Genomic DNA, 6,763 nt, shown 5'->3' with positions numbered 1-6,763 from the left:
ACCCAATCATTCCTTTGTCCTTCCCCAGTCCCTCTGGCCACGCAAACTTTCCAAATCACTTAACAGGGTAGCTCACTGCTCACCTTTGTCAGGCACTTGGCATCCCACAGGGGCCAAGGAAAATAGAGTCATCCACAGGGAGGGGAGGCCGGTAAAGAAATTCCTATTAACTGAGATTCCGGGCTTCGGAGTGAGTTTCTTGTTTACAAACCAGCGGGCCATGTGATATAATTCCTTCACTACAGCCTTGGTGCTGATCAGTTTTCCCCTCTCAAGGCTGTGGCTAGTCACCTCTCCAGGCCACCTAAAGGCTTGCTCTGCTCTCAGGCAGGATGGGACCAACCTGAAACCCTCTGACTGTATCACGGGCCTGCAGCCAGGGCACAGGGGCTGGTGTACTGGGTGTTATCCAGTAGGCCAGGCTGGTTTTTATCATCACCCTTGCCTTTCCTCTCTGCCTTGCTAGAATTCTCAATTCCCTTTACTTATGACTGCACTGTTTGCCTAGGGAGGCAACTATGCCACCGTGATGACCAATGGTATATAACTTGTACCATTCACCATCCATATATTATCACTCAGCAGATGATTGCGGCTAAGGCTTCAGAATAAGAAAGCTATAATAACAAGTACGAAAAGAATATTCCCGATTTGGAAAATAGAACAATGAGAATTGGGCAGTTGCTGACCTTGATGGCCCAAGGGAATCCCTGGAGGTGCACATCTGGCCTCTGGCATGCAGCCCCACTATTTCTGGTGTCATGCTTTACTGTTTTCTCTGTCCTTAGCCTCTTCACATTGTGAAAGATCCCGTCTTTGCTCCAGTGCATGTTAATACCACAGGCATCCATCCCAGGCACAAAGCTTAGCATCATAGTTGAGATGAGGTGTCAAAAGGGGAACCCAAATAGCCTGTGGCAATAAGAGGAAAAGGAGGGAGGATTTTTCCCTTAATGTGGAACACATGTGGGTGTTCCATAAACTACTTTTGAATGGACTTGGGAAAGTAAAATTAACATATCTCATTTTGTTTAAAATACTCAGTATTTGACTTTTTTGAAGGTGGAATGTTGTTCACATTGTTATAGGGATTTCTGCACAGCAGGAAGGTAATGTTCCCAGGAGTAAGAGGTACAAGGAGGAGGTCAGCTTTGCATCTTAGGGCTGGGTTCCCCAAACCGTATGCTTGGGGGAAACTCTCCTTCTGCAGACACTGCTGAGTGATGAGAAAGCTCCTAGACTCAGAGCTCCGCTCTGACCAAACCTCAGTTCTGAGGCCTCTGAGACACTGATGGGAAGGACAGAAGCAGGGAAATCCAGCTAATTCAAATCGGATTCACAGGAGGTAGAAACTTGTATTCACCTTCGAGGTAGACTGTTCCTTTGCAAAAGTAAAGCTAAGGCCGTGGAAAATGAGATATTTGAGGGTCTGTTGCTCCGAGGAGGGACATGCTAGCCTGATTGCCTCCTCAGTTAGGAGGGAGAAATGTAAAAAATGCTTGAACAAGCCAAAGTGAAGCTCTACCGCATTATTTACTGAAGACTGAATTAAGACTGATTCATTCCAGACTCTGAAAAAATACCGATGCTGGATTATGATGTATTTGATGGGACTGCCCCACTGGGAACCATTGGGAGGTCTGGTTTCCCTGATGAGAATTGGACATTTTTACTGCCAGGCTTAATGGGAAGCTGGCAGATTCCAGGACAGGAAGTGAAGACTTGAAGCAGGCTTAAGCAGAAAGCAACTCTCTGGGCTTTGGACTGTTGGGCCTAGAATCTGAAGACCAGAGACACACTTGAGGGAACTCCAAGGTGGTGGAGGAGAGAAGTTGACTTGTATCCCCAGAACGTGCCCTGTAGAGGCAACAGTGCAGCATCAGTGCTCTCAGACAAGGGCCCATGGACCTCACCAACATATGGAGGAATAATCTCGAGCTCACTGAGGAAAGGGACGAGTAGGCAGTGGTACCTCTCGGGTCCCTCCTACTTCAACCCCATTGTCTTCCTTGCCCTTATCTTGCAATGTTTGCAATACCTTAGAAAAAAGCAGAACATGTTCATCACCGACGTGTACTGTTCAGCTCCCTGGACAGATCCATCAGCAGCAGTGACGGTGAGCACGTGCTGGGCCTGGACCCGTCCCATCAAGGGTCGCAGGTGCTCCTGACTCCTAGCAGCTCTCTTCCCATGACAAGGGTGGTCAGCAAAGCCAGGAACCGTGAAGGGGACCTTCTCTTGATCTCCTTCCCACACCAAGAGAGAGTGCAGAGAAGCAGCGGCTGTCAGTCGCAGTCAGTCTAGTGATAATTACGACAATCATTAACAATATTCACTAGCGGTCCTTATATTTGGCCACCACATTTCTTCTTTTGAAGTCCTTGCACATCTATGTCTAATGAGTAGCATTCCCAGCAGAACAGAATTCCAAGGAAAGACTGTGGGCCGGGTAAGATAAAGCCTGGAAGTCATCTTAAAGCTTATGAGTCCATCATGAATACTTTTCTTCTTGTTGTTTTGCTTTTTCTTGTGGAAATGTTCAAACACACCAGAAGTAGAGGAAGTATAGTATAATGAGTCCTGATGTACCAATAACCTAGCTTCAAAAATTGGGGGCAGTTTTACAGTCTTGTTTCGTTTACATCTGCAGCTTCCTTGGGGGTGGGTGCTGAAGTATTTTAGAGCAGATCACTGATAACATGTCCTTTCACCCATGAATACTTTGGTGCCGTTAGTAAAAATCCTTAGATTAATCTATTTATTTGAAATCTACTATATCTATGTAATGAGTAATCAGATTCTAATGAATTGCTTCTCTTGCCAGAGTTTTCCATTTGCTAGAACTAGAGGATAGTCATCAAAATAGCTGTTATAACAGAGATATACTACTTGTCCACTCACAAGACAGTATTCTTCTTAGAACAGGTACAGAGTTCTAACCTCATATCCCAATAATTTAGAGATGGTTGATGTACGGCCCACACTTTAAGGAGCAGATAGTTTAAAATGATATAGATTCATTAGTCTGATCTTTTCTCTATGGGCCACAGTTAGGAGAATTTAAGTGGCATTTGACCATTCCCAGGTTCTCTAAAATTAGAGCAGGTAGTAGTTGCCTATGTGACTGAGTCCAAAGCCAGCCCTGCAGCCACAGAGGCGAGATCTCTGTCTCCTCTGTCTCTCTCTCTCTCACACACACACAACATACACAACACTCACGCGCACACACACACACACACACACACACACTCACTCACTGCTTTAATGGGAAGAAATTAGTAGGGATGGAGAAGACATTCTCAGAGCTGGACCTACTGTACCTCAATCTTGACTCATTCTCTGTCTCTGCTCTGAGGGGTGGGACTCAAGAAGTCCCAAGGAATTGGTCAAACATTCTCAGTCATTTCTTCACACTTCTGACCCAATTACAAGATCCCCACACTGAAGTTTTGCCTTCATAAAACTAAGCAAGGCGAGGTTTTAATGATTTTTTTGAAGCGTGATTAGGAATTAAAGCTCTTCCACAGGAGGTGACCAGCAGAAACTCTAAAGACAGAAACTTAAAATATTAGTCTCTCAGAAGAGTGTGTGGGTATGGGGGACTGGGGGAGAAGGAGATTGCTACTCATTATACGTCCTGCATGCAATTCAGTGTAGATGGGGCTGACGTTACAGTTGTGTGGCTAATGTATAAAGTAAATGTGTCTCCTCCATTCACATTCTAAATTTCACCCTGTTACACCTCAGCTTGTCCCACAATCTGGACTCCTGTCTGGACCACTGGTATTTGCCCTGGTCCACTAATTATGCAGACTGATCATGGAGGCAGAGCAACCTGTTCCTCACATGGATGGAAGACTACCTGGCCAAATAAAATGGCTTAGTTATATAAAGATGTTGACCCTTCTCCAGTAAATATGTACAGATGACCCTTGAACAGTGCAAGGGTCGGGGCTCGACCTTCAGCATTGTCAAAAATCCGCATGTAACTTACAGTCGGCCCTCTGTATCTGAGACTCCCCTGCATCCGTGGGTCCCCATCTGCACTTTCAACCAACCACAGATGGTGTAGCACTGTAGTGTCTACTACTGACAACCCACGCGTAAGTGGACTCGTGCCCTTCAAACCTGTGTTGCTTAGGGGTCAACTGTAATTCTCATGCAGTTTCAAATGAACAAAGATCACATTTTTTTGAAACTGGCTAAAATGATTTTAAATTTCACATGGAAAAATCATTGTCAAAGAAATAGCTGAAGATTTTTTAAAAAGAGTGAACAGAGAAGACTACCTCTCCTAGAAATAGAACTTTAAATTGTATGTCGAATAGGCAGGTCAGTGGTGAAGAATATATAGCTTAGTAAATATCAGTAATATTAAATATTTTAGTCTCACTTCCTATCACATATCAGTATAAACAATGAATAGATGAAGAGATCAAATGTGGAAAATCAATCATAAATAACTAGAAGAAAATAAAAGTGAAGGTTGATCAAATTTCTGGGAGGGGAACAACTTTATAAATGTCAAAGCAACGTGAGAAATCACAAAAAGAATTGATAAGCTTGATGACATAAAATTTAGAACTTCTATATTTCATAAAGCAATTAAGCAGCATTGAAACCATACCAACCAAACCAGTAAATTGGAAGTAATATTAAGTAATATTAACAAAAATTATGACAAAAGATTAATATTCTTACTGCATAAAGAACTCATGCAAATTGATAAAAATTCTTCGGACCGTGTCTTCAGACAGTGTTCTGAAGAGGAACCACAAATCACCAACATATATTTCGAAACCATGATTAGATCCAGTGACAAAACGTTAACTTAAAACAAAATGCCACGGTCATCTGACAATTGGCCAAAAAAAAAAAGATTTTAAATGGCACTATCTAATTGGGACAAGAGGGAAATGAGACCGATGCCCTTGTACACTTGGGAATCAACAATTTGGCAGTACAATCAAAACATGGATACACCTTAATCCAGTACGGCCACCTCTGGCAATCTGTCATGTCAGCAGCCTGAAGAGCTGATTGTACTTGCCCTGCCTGTCACCCCCTCATTCTAGATTTCATTTTTTGCCTGATAGCTGCCTCCCCTGTTGGGCTATAAGCTTGATGCAAAGGGATGTCTGTTTTCTTCACAGCTGGACATGGCATAGAATAGGAACCTAGTGTTAGTTCAGAGTGAAATTTAGGCACAACAAAAAAGGGAAGAGCTTGATTGTCTAACAATGAGAATGGTTAAGTAAATACATTTTCAAACACACATACAAGAGAAAGAATTAAAATGATGCATATAAAACTTTCTAATAAAACGGCGAACTGTTCACAGTCTGAAATTAAGGGAGAAAAAAGAATACAAAATTGATATACAGTATGATTTCAACATGTAAACACAGAAAAGAAAAACAACTAAATCTATCATTTATTTTAAGATATACCATTATTATACCATTATTTTTACATGCCACTAAGAATAAAAAATGCCCATGATGGGGAGTCTAATATGATACCCCCTACACAACTTTGCCAAGTAAACCTCCCACGCAGAGAGGGACAGGCAAGGAAGACTTCTTGTCTCAACTTTGTCATTGGGTGCAGAGAAGAAAAAAATCTCACCTAGGAATTAAAAGGCAGGGCTCGCACTAGCTTGTATTTTGAATTCACACTACCAGCGTGGTCCAAAGAACCCCCAGCAGAGAATTTAACTCAGAAGAGTCTCTGGTTGGTGGTACCTCCAGATGGCTGACAAAAGCAAACACAAATCTCCCTTGTGAGACCCGGACCTCAGTGGGGCCGGCAGCCGTTGTATGTCGCCATAGCAATCCTAACAAGTGAGAAATTTTGCATCCTAGAACTGATGAGATAGGATAAGCAAAATCTTCGCAGGGGCCAATTCAGCAGTGAGATGATAGATCAAAAGTACTTTTATATAATGTATTTTATGTACATTGTATTTTTATTGTAGAGATATTTATATAGGATAGATATATTTTATATGTTTTACATAATGTAGATATATTATTTGTAAAAGTGAAATAATTTTATTTTAAAATTTAGACATATGGGATTCTAGGGGAACTCGTTAAAAAAGTTAACATTACCCGAGGGTCTCTGAATGTGACCGACCTTCATTTCTTATTGCCCTTAACACTAGTTTCCCACCAGATCTATTCTAATAGCTAAGTTCAATTAATTCCCTTCCTATCATCTCATGAAATTCAGTAGACATAGAGATGATGAATCTGATGGTCAGGTACAGGGCCTCTCTCAGTCTGTGAATGTTTGTCAAGCAGAGTGTCAACAGCGTCATTAACATTTTTGAACACCCACTATGTGCAAGATACTAGGTTAAGCCTGGCAGGAGGGGGCCGGTTGTGCAGAGGTTTAAGTCTCTACTTTCATTCATTTGCTTAGTTGACAAATATTTGTTGAGCACCCGTTATGCAAGGCACTAGGGTCTGAAGATTGACCTGCTTGCTGGTGAGCTAGAACACACGCTTAAATGAAGATTGGAAAAGGCACTAGGTTTAGGGTTTGGACATTTTGGTCTTCTGTTTATACAGAAAATCGATTGGGATGGAGATTATGAGTTTATTTCTTCATATATATATACAGCTTGAGGGTATTAAACTAGGGAATTCGGGGCTGGGGGGAAGCTCACACAAAAGATCAGGAAAAGGAAGTCCCTTGGAAAAAAAAGGAAAGTCAGACTAAAGCTGATGGCTTTGGAAATGGATTAAGGATTTTTTAA

General features: G+C 42.0%; 1 protein-coding gene across 2 annotated transcripts in view; it reads left to right on the top strand.

Moving 5' to 3' along the window:
• Window positions 1-6,763, top strand: part of DENND11 (DENN domain containing 11) — a 79,092-nt gene that overhangs the window by 21,867 nt on the left and 50,462 nt on the right. The gene's annotated exons all lie outside the window — the stretch shown is intronic.

This window comes from Tursiops truncatus, chromosome 9, assembly GCF_011762595.2.
Source record: "Tursiops truncatus isolate mTurTru1 chromosome 9, mTurTru1.mat.Y, whole genome shotgun sequence".
Classification (NCBI taxonomy): Eukaryota; Metazoa; Chordata; class Mammalia; order Artiodactyla; family Delphinidae; genus Tursiops; species Tursiops truncatus.
This window is presented reverse-complemented; position numbering and strand designations above follow the sequence as displayed.